Source organism: Lygodium microphyllum, chromosome 27 (assembly GCF_053477565.2).
Source record: "Lygodium microphyllum isolate KBCC chromosome 27, Lygodium_microphyllum_v1.1.10, whole genome shotgun sequence".
In the NCBI taxonomy this organism is placed as follows: domain Eukaryota; kingdom Viridiplantae; phylum Streptophyta; class Polypodiopsida; order Schizaeales; family Lygodiaceae; genus Lygodium; species Lygodium microphyllum.
The window spans coordinates 32,017,155-32,034,026 of record NC_141161.1 but is presented as its reverse complement, the minus strand read 5'-3'; the positions used below and the strand labels follow the sequence as shown (position 1 = coordinate 32,034,026).

Below are 16,872 nucleotides of genomic sequence, written 5' to 3'. Positions count from 1 at the left end.
TTATAGATAAATATCTTATATCTTGTACTGTTGTGGTTTGTTCTATAGATTGAGATTGAAGATCTGGACAACTTTCTTGGAAGGGCCAAGGGCTCTAGGCCAATGAAGCTTGGAAAAAATCAAAGCCTTGGCCATTATATTGGAAACTTAAACAATCAAACAATTGTAATATATCATAGTAGATTGTCAAGCTCTCCAAGTCTACCAATGATGGCTTTGAGAGCTATCTCAAAGGTTATTGGATCTCAAGTTTTCAGTAGAGGTTTGGACAAGATCATTTTGGTGGAGAAGGAAGAAGCCATAAGAGTTTTTGGCTTTATGCCCGGATACAGTGGATCTAGAGCTGGATATTTTGGAGTTCTTGGCTCCTATTTGCTCTCTTATGTAGGAGATAGTAAGAATTTGAAGCTTCTTCCAGGCTATCGGAAACAAGAGTTTTTGAAATACAGAGGTCTTATTGAGTGGGATGAAACAAAAGATTCCTCTAGAGGCCCTGTCGAGCTACCTGAAACCAAGGACTCCACTGAAGGCCCTGTCGAGGTGCCTGAAACTAAGGACTCTTCTGCAACACAATCAGACTAGAAGATGCCAAAGATTAAGGGTTTCTTGAAACCCATCTTTTCCCAACTCTTTGTTTGGTTTGTAACCATTCTGTAAATCTTTGCTTTGCGCAAGAATTTAAATATCTATCTTTTCTTCTTTGGGTAACAATTTGTATAGTCCTTGCTAAAGATGATGTATTGCTTGATGTGCTTGTATCTTTAAGCTTGAATTTATGCCAAATTTGTCGATAGAACCATTGAAAGACCTCTAATAAATTGTTGGCTTTGTGTCTTCCACCTCCATGTCTTGTATGTTTGAAATATTTTGTTCTTGCTTGATAATGTGATTTTTCCATACCTTGGGTTGACTAGATAGATAGAGATCCATATTGTTTAATAAAGTATGGAGCATGGTTGTATAGAATATGCTGCATAGTCAACAAATAAGGAAAGTTATTAAAAAACATTATATGAGTTCGACAATGAAGAAACAAACATATACAAACTTCTTACCATATAGTGAGTAAAGTGTTGATCACCCCAAGCTTCTGTCATCGCCTTTTTGAAAAGGTTCAATTGGTTTTTAAAGTCTTTGAGATCATCGTCATTCCATTCAGTCTTATCACAATAAAAAAACACTTTGTCTAGTGTTTCCCAAACTTTAGCTTTTCTATTTCGAGCTTGTCCATTATCAGTGTGATCCTTAACTGCATTATGTAGGGATTTCCACTGATTAAATTTAATAGTTGAGCCACCATTTCTCGAGTTTATCTTGCCAAGTCTCCCATGAAAGCCTAGAAACCTTCTAGCATTCACTCCACCAATAGATGGTTTTTTTGGGACACAATTACCATCCTTAGACTTTTGAAGATCTGGTTCAATAACAACATTGCCACCATGCAAACCAATTGCAGAGAGAACTTTTTCAACCTTTGTTATAGCATCTGTTCTAGTTGATAATGGCTTCAACTTCCATGCAAATCCTATATAGAGATGAACAAGCTTTTCGATTATCCTGCAAAGTGCATGAAGTGTACAAATATGGGCATTTGCTAAAGGAATGTCCAAGACTGGTTTAAACTGTGGATCCTTATTGTGCCTAGAGGGAGCTCTATTCCAATTGCTTGAGTTTAACTCTACAGCTGGTGACATGCAGTATAAGCAAGGAGATCTCGAGTTAGCTCCCTTTGATACATTATACATACATTTGAGTGTCTTTAGGTCACCAGCTATGTGCCACTCAATCCTGTAGTTCCCTAATCCTTCAACAAATAGCTCTTCTCCTGCTTGTTGCCTTTGAATAACATTAGGTATTGATGTTTGATGAAAAACCCAATATAGTATATCAAAATTCTCAGTATCTACCTCAAATGCTCCTAGCCACCAGATGTTATATTCAGATTGAACACTAAATGATGTTGAGTGATTGCAATGACTTGACGAAAGTGCTCTATTCATCAAGGTGATAGAGATTCTCTCCAATTTTTTACATTTCAGAATCTCACTTTCATCAAGTTTAATCACAAATCTAGCCACTCCCTGTGCCTCAGCTACTGACAAGTCATAAAATTTGATCATTAAGCATTGTAGGGTGGGCAAGTCAAGGAAAATATTGTTAAACTCATTAAATGTAACCTTCTTTTTCTTGCCCTTGAAGCTAGCCTTGATATGAAAAGGCTCACCTAGAATCTCCATCACTTTGTTATTAACTCTCTGTCTGATAGTCCTAACCACAAATGGTTTCGGAAGTATGCAATTGTGTACCTGTCCTTGCTTCATATTTGATTGTAAAAGTTGGAAAAGTTGCATATAAGCATCTCGACTGATACCAATACTATCTAGTGTCTTCTGTACTAACTCAGAATCCAAAGAATGATCCTTCACAAATGACTCCAAGCATTGTTTATTTGCCTTTTTAAATTTCTTCTTCTCCAAAATATCCTTTGAAACCACTGAAGGAAGAAGATGATAATAAAACTGAGCTGCTTTTAAAGAATCTCTTTCACTTGCATTTGGTTGTAGAAGAGATCTAAGCAAAATTAACATCACAAATCAATGCAAGTAGTTTAAATAAAGCCATATTTAAGATTTTTCAAGTGAAAAAAAATATACCTTGCTGCTTGGATTCTTTTACCACAGCCTCCTCCTCCTCGTTTGAGATTCTCAATATTTTTAAGAGCTCTTTGTCGATTTCGAAGGCCTAATAAAGTTTGCTTTTGTTGATAAGCTTTGATACGCTTTTCCAATGAATGAATTTTTTGTTGACAATCCTCTAGCTTCTGCAACAACTCTATATTGTGTTTCATCAAAAGATGATTCTCTAGTCCAAGGATATCCTTTTCTGCAACAAGATTAAGTGTATAACCTAAAAATCCATTGTAGCCATCACCAATAAACCTCATTAATGACGAGCTATTATAGAAAGGAGGAGTGCTATTTCTGCTAGGATCTTTGGGATATAGCTTTCCATCTAACCAAAGATCAATATTCTTCTTTCCTTCAAACCTCAGTATATGTTTCATAGACTCTGTAACCGTGATAGATTTTGTTCTCTTTCTTATCGGTTCATACTCACTGTCCAACTCAATATGAAGATGATAGAGAGGTCTTTTATGAGAGCTACAGAGATCATTAGATGATTGATCCATAGCTGAGTTACAGAGATTATTGGGTGATTGATCCATAGCTAAGGATATGATTAGAAGCAAGAACGAAAACAAAGAAGAGACTAATAAGGAGAAGAAAAAAAGAAGAGAGAAACGATGGAGAAACGATGGAGGGAGGCAATCGAGTATCCACCAAAATTCAAATTGAATATTACTTTTCACTTTAATGAGGAGAGGTAAGATCTTCATTATGACAACCTTGCCAACTTTATGGCGACCTAGATTTCTAGGTTTGATGTGACCACGAGAATATCACGACAATGATTTATTAACGAATTTTGATATTTTAACTTACCAAAATATAAACCTTTTAAAAATTCTATAAAATGATTTTATTTCGTAAATTGTTTTCTCTCTCTAGGATCTCTTACAGGGCATTTTCGAGACCTCAAAACTCCCCTAATGGCTAACAAGTCGGTGACATAAATGCACAACAGTCACCCTGGCATATCACGAGTGGAGCTCGATATCTCAACACAAACCACTTAAGCTAAAACCTTACGCACATCTCTGAGGTATCTTTCAAAATTTAGGCCTTCCTTTAAAAAACAAAAAACATGATGTTGTAGCTTGACTTATTCCACATTGCACATGGACTATGTAGCATGTTTATTTCAGTTTTCTATGTGTGATATGCATTGATCATGATGCTTGAGGTTTGAATGATGAAATATCTTGTTTAACAACTAAACTTTGACATAAGTCAATGGTGGATGTATACGTGTTATTCTCAATTGACTCTCATGTATAATCATTTATGCTCAATTGACATGTCTTTGTTTAAGAGAGTTCTAAGGAGTTTTAAAACCTCTTTTTGTACCTTAAAACTATAAAAATCCCTTTATAAAAAAACTCACATTTCTTATATTAACCACCCATAAAAGAAACTTACGAAATGTGTTTTTGACAGTTCGTTTTTTGAACATTTCTAACATTTTTGGCTGTTATGGCCATCAATAGGTGACATCATTTTGCAAAACTAGGTGACATCGTTTTTGAACGTCTTCTCTTCCAAGTCTACGTATTAGAACGTCGATAAGCATTTCTATATTTACACAACACCTTTCTAAAATGCTCTCTGCTTGGACCTAGAAAGCAATCCTTATGTCTCCTACATTTCCACAATACCTTTTCCTTTGAGAAATCATGAATTTGAGCAAGGGTTTCAAACATATAAGTTGCGTTGCAAGCTAACTAAGCACTTCATCCATCCCACCAACTACTTTATATTCGTTGTGTTAGCAACTTGCAAGCCAACTTTCCCTTTTAGCCTAAGCACATCAACCATCCAATCAACTTCTTTATCTCTAATCCATAGTGCCTCACAATCTTCTCCAAAGGCCACCAACCATTACTAGCACTATCCAAAACTCTTTCCATCTCCACATTACTATGAGATTGAAGGCAAATTAATCTCCTACGATCTCCTAGAGAAGCTAGTGTAGCATTGGATAAGTTCTTGATTATGGGTCTTAGTTTAGGTATCCTTTAGATGTCTATGAAGCTTGCTGCAGTTTAAATAGGAACAATTAAGACAAAAGGAAGGGGGATCATTAGAAGACCTTCCTACCAAAGTGACTTTAAAGGCACAATAAATAGGTCTTCAATATGACCTAGTGACATCATAAAACAACCTTATTTTGTACCATGAAGCCATCCACCATGCATCATGATTTGCACATATGCAATCAAGCCTAGCTCCTCTTGATGTCTCCCCATGATGTTTACTCATGCCATGTGAAAAAAGAATAATTCAAATCATCATTAAGAGTTAAAGCAAGATCTCTCAATTGATGATCTAGATCAAGTTCATCCTACCTAAATCTTTCTTTCTCAATCTTGCAACTTGATCCCTGTGATCTACCTCCATCACAAACTATCATGTTTCAATCTCTAGCTACCAAAGCTTGCCCATTAAAGCTAGAAGTACCATTGTCATTAGATCACATACATGAAAAAAATAACACATTTGGAGAAAAAGTTTGATTTGCTTGCCCATTAAAGCTAGAGGTAGGACATCCCTGTTAAAAGTGTTAACTGCACAAAAAGAAAAGAAAATATAATAAATGATATCGGTAATTTAATATCCTTCTTTAAGATAATTGACAACATCATAGGAAATGGGTGTAACAGTCTCCAAAGATGCACCCTCCACTATAAATCTAGGTGTTGGACCTTCAGGCTACCTTTTTGGTAGAGATGTTCTCCCCTTTGCTTTGGCTTCTACCTTTAGCAAATCGTTTTTTTGGACTCTATCTAGAAATCCTCCTTGCATTAGGAAGGCTGAACATGCTGCAGAAATGGATTCTCCTCCTTACAATCCTATTATTTACTTGTAAAATACATGGAAGGCAAAAGATTAATATATCTCAAATCTACATAAACAAGGAAAACAAAGGCTTCATTGATCATATACACTTCCATAGAAGTGGTGCAGGATAGAACTTATGCCATATACCCTTGTGGAAGACACTATTCACCTTGATGTCCACATAGTCCCCAATCATGTAGGTGTGCAGGTGGAGAGAGGGATGTAACCCTTGTGATGGAAAGCCATGAGAAAAAATTGCATGTGTGAGATCAGAGACCATGGCCCGTAGGCATAGTGAGTTCATACACACACATAGGAATGAAAAGAAAGAGCAATATATAAAAACTCAAACTTTAGGGTTTTTTCCACCTTGTGTGTGCGTACCTCGTTTATTTTAAAAAGTAGAGCATCACCCTTTTACTATGAGAGAGAGAGAGAGAGAGAGAGAGAGAGAGAGAGAGAGAGAGAGAGAGAGAGAGAGAGAGAGAGAGAGAGAGAGAGAGAGAGAGAGAGAGAGAGAGAGAGAGAGAGAGAGAGACCTTTTTCTTCAAAATTTTAAAATAAACTCTTTTTTTTTCCAAAAAGAAAGATACCCACATATTTCAAGGCTAACTAGACTACTTAACTGAAGTTAAGAATGGGTAATTTTTTGGGGATTTGCACCACCTCGTCACCACACCATTGTATAAGCACATACCCTAAATGGCAATGCTAACAAACACATGACACATACGTTGAGTGCGTGTTATGGCAAGCAATGATTGGTTGAAGTAGGCTGTTAACTTGAAAATTGTGGCATAGTTTCTCTTGAACACTCTAACAGTTTTTCTAACACACAACTGTGGGATAAGAAACAAAACCTTCTTAAGGTGGGAAATATTTATTCTTAAAATTAATGTGGATACAAATTCTTTGCTATTATACTAGAAGCATTGGATGAAAATAGAGCACTTTTCAAAAGTGGAAAATGTGTTCTTTAAATCTTAGTTTTTGGAGAACATTAGATGAGCTGATTAACTTACGTCATATAAAAGCTAGAAGTAAGGTGGCCTATATGGTCATAGCTATGCATACAATACAGGATTCCATTGAAATCTGGTTGACCGTTGACAAAAGTGTAAGTGGACTGATGTTGATGTTTTGCAGGCTCAAATTGATAAAATAACCTTCCCAGAACAAAGCATGCTATTGCTTCATCTACTTGTTTGGGTGGAGTAATTGTTGGATTTGTTTTAGAATAATCATTCTCAAATGGTTACTTTCTACTACATAAACTTGTGTTTGCCAATCCATAGTTAATGAAACAAAATTTTTGAGCTAAGCCATCCTTTTTTAAAAGGCCTCGGTATGGTTTTCAAAACTCCAAGAACCTTAAAAATCATTCTTAATAGTAGCTATGTCCCATAGTATGTCACTAAAGTGAGGTATTGCCAAGCCAAATAATTGTTGAATGGAAGGCATTTTATAAAAAATTACACATTCATGGCTTTTATCATGGCCTTATTGTGAAGGGGAACTCAAAGCCCTTAACAACACCTGATCTCTTTCACAATCTCGAAAAAGAAAATGAGAAATTAAAATAGAAAGGCTAAGAAGCCTTTTATCTTGTTAGTTACTAGTGTTCATTGTGCAGTTCGTGCGCAAGGAACATTGTCTCACTTCGCGATAGCTTCACTGCTGCAAAGTAGGGTGCAAGGGAGATGAAGCTGCTGTGTCGCACAGTAGGTAATGCTATCACAAAAACATCACATGATTCACTATCTCATGCTAATGCTATCACATGGTAGCTTCACTTCCATACAGCACAGTCACATTGCCACCCTTGAGCACAAAAAACATCACATGCTTTACTCTCCTCTACTCGCAACCCCTCTATCTCTCACCCCTTTTACACCTCCTCCCTTAGTATCCACACTCACTCACTCAATCACTCTGTCCCTCCCTCTCTCTCGCTCTCTCTCTCTCTCTCTCTCTCTCTCTCTCTCTCTCTCTCTCTCTCTCTCTCTCTCTCTCTCTCTCTCTCTCTCTCTCTCTCTCTCTCTCTCTCTCTCTCTTACACACATGTATAAAAGGCCAGATACGCATTTGCATCCAGGAGTACATAGACTCATATATGCATGCAATGACCATGCACCAAACTTGGAAACTTGTATCCATACTTGCTCTACACAACAATTAGAAGTAGCTCTAGATGATCCTTGAATGCTACAATGAGAAATAGCATTGCTACGGTGAAACAAACCACAAATGAAATATACATGAACCACACCACAAAGTTTAAGTGTATCCAAGCATTACATACAAACTCTCAGTATTAATAACCCACATAGGTGAAGCAAAGCCCAAAACCAAAGTTTGTTCTAGAGATTGCGCCAATAACCTTGCACCACAAATTCAAGTATCAACAAACCACAAAGTGTCACTCCTTGATTGTGCATATGCATCTACATCCAAATGTTACAAAATTTTTGAAACTTCCCATGGGGCCTAACCAAAACAAAGCTTTCTTTTCTTTGAGAAATCACTGGGAAATTTTCCATTCTCCAATATAGCATGGCTAGGCAAAGCAAGCCCCATTGCCAATCTTCGTCTTGTTGATGGTACAAGGGACATGATAGTCTTTCCTATGTTTCTTGCACCTAAAATTTTAGAAGCCCACAACGTAAACGTAAGCACATCTAACAACCAACAAAGACTACTTAACATTAAAACAACAATACCTAGCCTAACATTCGTAAACCACTTGGTAGGCATTGTCATAGCTTGATGCAATGTCACAAAACAATCAAGGTCTTTATATTCATACATTAGCCACCCTCTTGGTATTCTACCAGTGTGAGATCATCGAAACCTCTTATCCTATTCAGTGTGAGATTGTCGAAACCTCTTATCCTATTCAGCTTCACCCATATGCACTTGAAAACACTGAGTATATCCACAATGTTTTCCTCCCTCCCCCCCCGGTCTATGCCTCTCCTTTGTTTGCAACCCCTCTCCCACACAATTTTTACATCTCTCCCTGTCTTTTCACTCACTCACTCACTCACGCACGCACGCACGCACGCACACACACACACACACACACACACACACACTCTCTCTCTCTCTCTCTCTCTCTCTCTCTCTCTCTCTCTCTCTCTCTCTCTCTCTCTCTCTCTCTCTCTCTCGTGTACACATGCATAAAAGGATAGACATGCATTTTCATCTAGATGTATAAAGACTCATATATGTATGCAATGCCTTTTATGCACTAAACTCATAAACTTTACCCATACGTACTTTGCATGATATCTAGAAGTAGCTCTGTACGATCCTTGGATGTTACAATTGGAAATAACATTGCACCAAACCATAAACAAAAGACATACGAAATGCATATTTTGTATCCTTGAGTGCAAGAAACCATATGCTTGCTCACTATCTTCTCTCTATCCCAAATCTCTCTCACTATTTTTTTCCTCTTCCTCCCTCTCCCTACCCCTCTTCACCCCCCCTCCATTTGCAACTCTTCTCTTGTATGTTTGTTACCCATCTCTCTTTCCCACTTCTATCATCCTCATTCCCTCCCTCCTCCCTTTTTATATTTCTTATCCCTCCGCAACCTCTATCTCTTCCTCCCTCCCCCCTTTTCACCTCTCCCTTCCTCTCCTCTTTTATCCCTCTCCTCTACTCTTTCTCTCATCCCTTTTACACCTCTCCCCTCTCTATTCACACTCACTCACTGTCTCCCTCCCTACCTCCCTCCCTCTCCTCTACTCTTTCTCTCACCCCTTTTACACCTCTCCCCTCTCTATTCACACTCACTCACTGTCTCCCTCCCTCCCTCCCTCCCTCCCTCCCTCTCCTCTACTCTTTCTCTCACCCCTTTTACACCTCTCCCCTCTCTATTCACACTCACTCACTGTCTCCCTCCCTCCCTCTCTCCCTCTCTCTCTCTCTCTTACACGCATGTACAAAAGGCCAAGCATGCATTTGCATCTAGGAGTACATAGACACATATATACATGCAATGACCATGTACCAATATTGTATTTTTGCACCCATACTTGCTCTGCGCAATAGTTAGAAGTAGCTCTACATGATCCTTGGATGTCACAATCAGAAATAACATTGCTACGCTGAAACGAACCACAAAGTTTAAGCATATCCAAGCATCATATACAAACTCTCAGCAATATTAACAATCCACACAGATAAGGCAAAGCCCAAAACCAAAGTTTGCTCAAGAGCCAATAACTTTGTACCATAAATTCAAGTATTAGAAAACCACAAAGCATCACTTCTTGATTATGCCTATGCATCTACATCCAAACGCTACAAAAATTTTGAAACTTCCCATGCGGTGTAACCAAAATGAAGCTTTCTTTCTTTGAGGAATCACTAGGAAAATTTCCATTCTCCAACACAGAATCCCAGGTGAAGCAAGTCCCATTGCCACTCTTCGTCCCGGTGATGGTAAAGGGGTCATGATAGTCTTTCCTCTCTTTCTTGCACCTAAAATTTTAAAAGCCCACAACGTAAACGTGAACACATTAGGCATTGCCACAGCTTGATGTAGCGTCACAAAACAATTGAAGTCCTTAAATTCATAAGCCGGCCACCCCCTCGTCATTCTATCAGTGTGAGATCATCGAAACCTCTTTTCCTGCTTAGCTTTACCCATATGCGCTCGACAATATTGAGTATACCCACAATGCACCACCTCAAAAAACTGAAAGTAAAAAGTCTATATTGACATCATCATATAAATACTCAATGGCCCTTGCAAGCGTTCTTCTTATAATATCATGTGTTGTCATTGCGCGCAAGATACATTGCAGTTCCTTCTGATACTCAAAAGCTGGATAATAGCCCTAGCTTGGAGTAGGCATCTGCAAAAGTCAAGCAAACACTTATATATAGTGTAGGAAATATATATTCAATTACCACCGAGTATATACCAATTGAATATAGCACAAAGGCCATTTCACATATATGCCAAGCAAGGACTACAAAGCCATCAAAATTCAGCAAATACATCTCTGCAAAAATGCAAGCATATCATTCCACCCTCCAAAAAATACATCTCTATATGCATCTCTTCAAAAAAGTAATGCACCTTATTGCATCTTCTGAAGTACATCCTTGTACACAATGTTCGTCATGACATTCACAACGCTTCCATTCTCATCTAGTAAGACCCTCACACCGCATGAGGATTTCACCCTTGAAAATGCAACATACAATTGTCCATGTGTAAATACTAGTGTCTTTAAGTAAAGACCAACAACAAAAAAAGTCCCTTGTGACTTATTGATCGTCATCGCAAATGCTAGTCGAACAAGAAATTGCCTCCGCCTCATAGTAAACGGAAATTGCAAGGTGTTAGGAATAAAAGTGATCCTAGGAATGAAAAATTGTTCCCCTACATTTGTCCCTATTATTATCTCAGCATCTATCACCTTTTTATTGAATGCCTTACATATCAACCGTGTACCATTACACAAACCTTTTGTTGGATTTAAGTTCCTAAGTAGAATAATAGGTGCATTCATCTTTAGCAGCAATAGATGGGGAGAAAATCAACCTCCAAGATCTAGTATATTTAAATTCTCTATAGAGTATAAAAATGAGCTATCATCCATCTCTGCAATTGAATCCGCACTATAGTATTGTATAACTTTTCCTAGCGTTGATTGCAATGCACAATGATTCAAAGAAGCCACCTCTGTGTTCTACATTGCAAGTATAGCACGCTCGTTGAAATATGCTCCAAAGTCTCTCACCGTGGACACTTCACCGCACACACTATCAACTAAGGTTTCGATAAAGTGTCCTTTTAATACCATGCTAGATGGAATGTGTAACTTATCACAATTCTCTGTAACACCCACTCCATTCCCTATCCCTTGAATCCAACTAATAAATCCATTATCCATTATACCACCAACTATTGACATCCTCATATTCCCAGACAACCTTAGCACCTTAATAGGCTGCCATAAATGAGAGTAACATAGTGCCGCATTAACAATATCTTCATGGGAGCCCTTCATCACAACGGGCAAGATCTGCCTAAAATCACCTCCAAGAAAATTGACATTTCCACCAAATGGTTTATCATAGCTCATAATATCTCTTAAAGTTCTATTAACAGCTTGAAATGCAAACATGTGTATCATGGGAGCCTCATCCCACAAAATAAGGCCCGACTATCTAAACGGTTGAGCAAGATCTCTCTAAACAGGAATATTACAAGTGGATAGATTACATAGATCCAATGGAATTTTAAACCTTGAGTGAGTAGTATGACTACCTTGTAGAAGTAAAGCAACAATTCCAGATGATGTTGTTGCTAATGCTATATGTCGATCACTGCGTAGCCTAGCAAGCAAACACTTGTAAAGAAATGTCTTCCTAGACCCACCAGGACCATTAAAAAAAAAACATTCCCAGACTTTCCATCAATAGCACCTATAATTGCATTATATGCAACTCTCTGTCTATCATTCAACATTGCCTCCATAGAAACACAAAATCTACATTGCTCTTCTCTTTAATTCAACCAAATCAATTGCATTCAATGGAGTCGAATGCACTATGTCTGAAACATCGTCCATGGCTTTACTTTGTTCCATGATGACTACATGAAACTTTCAATAGAGTATAAGAGTCCCAATCGAGAAATCTCAAAGCCATTGAAGACACAAATCGATAAACACATTTACAACTAAAAACCCTAAATCAAAAGTGACTTGGACTCAAAGATAAAAGAATAGTCATGCATGAACACATGCATAAGCAACCATGCATGAGCACATGCATACATAGTGCTCGCCAACTTGTAAGTACCCAATACATTTTACTCAACTTAGCCTCGTTACATTAAAACCAGTATAGGCTTCACAAAAAGGAAGCACACATCATCACAAAAAAAGCACTGGCCCAAGCACTTTAAAATAATATAAGTGAGACAATAATAGATCATAAGCATCATCCTGAGCAAGTCCTCCTCAATTGTGACCATTCATTTGACGACTCAATTGCTATAGCAAGGCATTAAACCTATTAAAATTCATTTGAAACTAGAAGAATGGTAGTTGACAACCCCTCTTGCAAATCACAGGCTTTTAGACGTACCTAGGGAGGTAGCCAATAGATCAAGAACTTGAATTGCATATAGAAGAGGTCGTTTGCTATATAAGGGTTAGGCACATTGATAGAAGCACAAGACATAGCACACCACAAGGGAGACGGATTTGGAATTGCATCTTGGAGATTGCAGTTGATGAGCTAGCTATTCTAAATTGCGGAGTGTTGCCACCTTTTCCACAACTAGCTTCCTGTCCAAGGGTGTTTGCTACCTTTTCTTGGAGTAAGGCCTGTTATGATTGAAATTTTCTTTCTTTTCTCCTATTAAAAATTTTATTTTTTATGTCATTTGTGTATTTTGTTACAGCCAAATGTGGAATGTGCGAAAGATGAAAGAAGTGGCAAGGCAATAGGGAAGGCATGTTACTAAATCCACAAGGACAGCAAGGATTCGAAGAAACATAGAGACTGCTTCAAGTTCTTTAGAGTTTAAACACCTTGAGACCAAGATGAATGAGTTGATGGAATTGCAAATGAGTTTATCCACACGAGTCAATCATGCGCTTGCCATTTACTCTGTAGAGTTGCATGAACAAGCTAAAGGTTTATATGGTGTTGTATGCGAGACAAAGCACACCTAGAGTGTTCTTCAACAAGTCTCAAGTGGTTTGGGTGGTTTATCAACCAATACTATTTGATATCATCAACAAGATGAAGCTAATCTTCATTCACAAATTCTGAGTGATGTGAGCTTTCATACTAATAGGATGGGGGATGTAAGTATAGGCTACCCTATGTATTTATCAACAGAGTATGAGACTGAGGGTGTGATCTATATAAAGAATTATCATGTCTTGCAATGTGGATATTACTTTATTAATTTTTCCAGTGTAATGCATGTGAGAGTAATATTCTCTAATAGTATGGTCTAATTATAATGTTTGAATATTCATCTCTCTCTCTCTCTCTCTCTCTCTCCAACATTTGGATGAAGCTTATGATCTATTGTTGTCTCGCTTATGTTATTTTGAAGTGTTTGGGCCACAACTTTTTTTGTGATAATGTGTGCTTCCTTTTTGTGATAATGTGTGCTTTCTTTTTATGATAATGTGTGCTTCCTTTTTTGTAACGAGGCTAAATTGAGTAAAATTTAGTGGGTACCTACAATGTGGTGAGATGCCTCTTTCTTGAGGTTTGATCTATACAAACAATTATCATTATCATGCCAAACAATGTGGATATAACTTTATTCATTTTTGCTGTGTAATGCATGTGAGAGTAATATTCTCTAATTGTATGGTCTAATTGTAATGTTTGAATATTCACCTCTCTCTCTCTCTCTCTCTCTCTCCAACATTTAGTTCAATTTATAGGGACTTGAATTAGATTAGAGTAATAATATGCCAATTAATGATTCCCCTCTCCAATGGATGTCCATTCATCCACATGTGCAGATGACACTCGCTAAAGGCCCAGCAAGCATCACTCAAACTTGAAGATATGTTAGTCTGAGGGTATCCTAGACTCAAAAGTGAAAGAATGCACACATATTAGGCCCAACGCATAACCAAATGCATATATGGCCATGCCTGAGCTCATGCACACACATCGCTCAACAAAGACCAACTAAGTATTGTCTAGCCTCCCTTCTCTCCCCCCACGCCCTCTCTCTCTCTCTCTCTCTCTCTCTCTCTCTCTCTCTCTCTCTAGGCCTTGGTAATGGATGTTCGTTCGTCTACATCCGTACATAGGCCTTGCCAAAGGCTCGAATGTGTTGAAGATCCAAAGGGCTCAAAGGTGAACGAATACCAAGGTGAAAATATGAAAAAATAAACTATTAAAATGGGTTCAAAAAAGTTTTATAATTTGGAAGAGATAGACAATGTTTTTCAAAATGGAAATTTTCATCAATCGAATCAAATGCAATAAACTCATTTAAAAAGTGTTGTAGAGGCTATATATATCAAGTAAAGCATGGATTCAAGGATGTGCTTATACATCAAGGGCAATGTTCTCGAGTGTAAGAGGATGACCCTACACGGTGATTCATCTGGGTCAACATTGTCGAAAACCTATGAAGACAAACTTTCAAAGAAGTAAGTTGCACATCAAGGGAAACATTCTCCGGAGTGCGACCAAGCTCTTATTCTTGTGAGCAATTAACTCACATACACCATCCTCTATACGACCTGCACTGTCCATAAGATCTTTCATCTTCTCATTAGGATGTAAGATATTGGGATCCAATGAATTCCCCTCTCCAATGGATCCAATATGTGGCTAATATTTTTGGACATGGTCATATACCTCCCTAATGTAACCCTTGATTTATTCTAACTCATCATGTATCCTCATCCCATCACAAAGGTTCCCTTCCTATTTCTCCTCCAAAATTCTCTCAATCCTCTGTAGATGGTACCAATGCTCTCACCAAGAGAAATGGAATCCCTTTGACATTGAAATAGTACCTTCACTTGCTTCTCAAGCCCATCCAGGCAGTACTCAGCTCAAGTGGCAACTGAGGTTGCAGATATCATGCTAGGACAAGGTGATGAGAATACTCTTGATCGTTGAGACATACATGTTTATAGTCGAGATGGACGATGTATTGCTATTTCAAACTTGCATAGGGCATATATACCAATGCTATACGTTCTTCTTTTTCCTATGGGTCATGATGGTTGGCATGTAAAGGTACCTTATAGTCGTGTTAATGTTCCTGGATTGTCTAATAAGGATTGTATTACTCAGATGCAATTTTATGCATTTCAACTACAAGTGCGTGAGGACACTGAGGTGTGCATGTTGTGGGGTGGTCAATTGTTGCAACAATTTATTATTGATGCTTATTGTAGTATAGAGCAATGTAGGTTGTCTTGGTGTCGTCAGAATCAATCCGTTTTATGCTCGGAAGTTTATACAGGCTTAGTAGATAGGATGGGAGTGATGGATGATGGGCTAGTGGGAATTATTGGTGCCTCTATTGGTAAAAGGGTGGTTTTGCCATCTTCTTTTACTGGTGGGTCAAGGCACATGTATCATTTGTATCAGGATGCCATGGCTATAGTGCAGAGTAACGGAAAACTTGATCTCTTTATAACAATGATATGTAATCCAAAGTGGTTAGAGATAACTAATGCTTTGTTGCCTGGACAGACTGCTTATGATCATCTTGATTTGACTACTCAAGTCTTTCATAAAAAACATACTAATATGATGCATACATTGTTGAAAAGGAATCTATTTAGGAATGTTGTAGGCTATGTTAGTGTGATTGAGTTTCAAAAGCCGGGGCTACCACATTCTTATACTTTGCTAATTTTGGAGCACCCTTCTAAACCCTCTGAAGCATGCCATTATGATAGATTTGTTTGTTTTGAGTTTCTTGATAAAGCAAAGTTTTCAGCTTTGTTTGAAACTATCTTAAAATGTAATGTCCATGGTCCTTGTGGTGCAATGAATCCCAAGAGCCCTTGCATGCACAATGGTCGATGTACTAAAAATTTCCATGAGAGGTTTGTGAATGTAACAATTGTTGATAGCTCTAGCTATCTTGTTTATAGAAGACGAGATGATGGAAAGATGGTCACAATAAAGGGTAATACTATTGATAATCGATGGATTGTTCCATACAATCCTTACTTGAGTAAAAAATACAATGCACATATAAATGTTGAGGTATTCTCAACTGTGGTAGCTATTAAGTCTTTGTATAAGTATATATACAAGGGACATGATCGTGCAACCATTAAATTTTATGTTGGAAACTCAGGGTTAAATGGTACAAGCTTTCATGAAGTGGATGAGATTGAGAGTTATTTAGATGCATGGTATGTTTCTACTTCAAAAGCGTGTTGGCGAATATATAACTATATACTACACAGTGAGAAGCTTGATATACAGTGGTTGCAAGTGCACTTTCCTTATGAGAATTGTGTGGTGTTTCAAGATACAGACAATATATCAGATGTTATGTAGAATGAAAATATCATGAAAACTACTCTTACGGAATGGTTTGTGTGGAATCGTATTCATCCAGTGGCTCGAGCTATTCGCTATCAAGACTTCCTAGTGTATTGCGTGTGGAATGCACAACGAAAGGTATGGACGAAGAGAAAGTGTAGAAATATATGTGGTTGAATATACTTTATGCCGCCCACATCTGGTGAGCGTTATTACTTGCGAATGCTCTTGACAATGTCTTGAGGATGTATGTCTTTTGATGATTTGCATACTGCTAGCAACGTGGTGTACAACACCTTTAAGGAAGCCTTCATTGCAA

The 16,872-nt window shown here is 37.8% G+C and overlaps 1 pseudogene; it reads right to left on the bottom strand.

Moving 5' to 3' along the window:
• Positions 1–5,288: 5,288 nt before the first annotated feature.
• On the bottom strand, positions 5,289–5,799 carry LOC148012183 (large ribosomal subunit protein eL21x/eL21w pseudogene; annotated as a pseudogene).
• Positions 5,800–16,872: the final 11,073 nt, after the last annotated feature.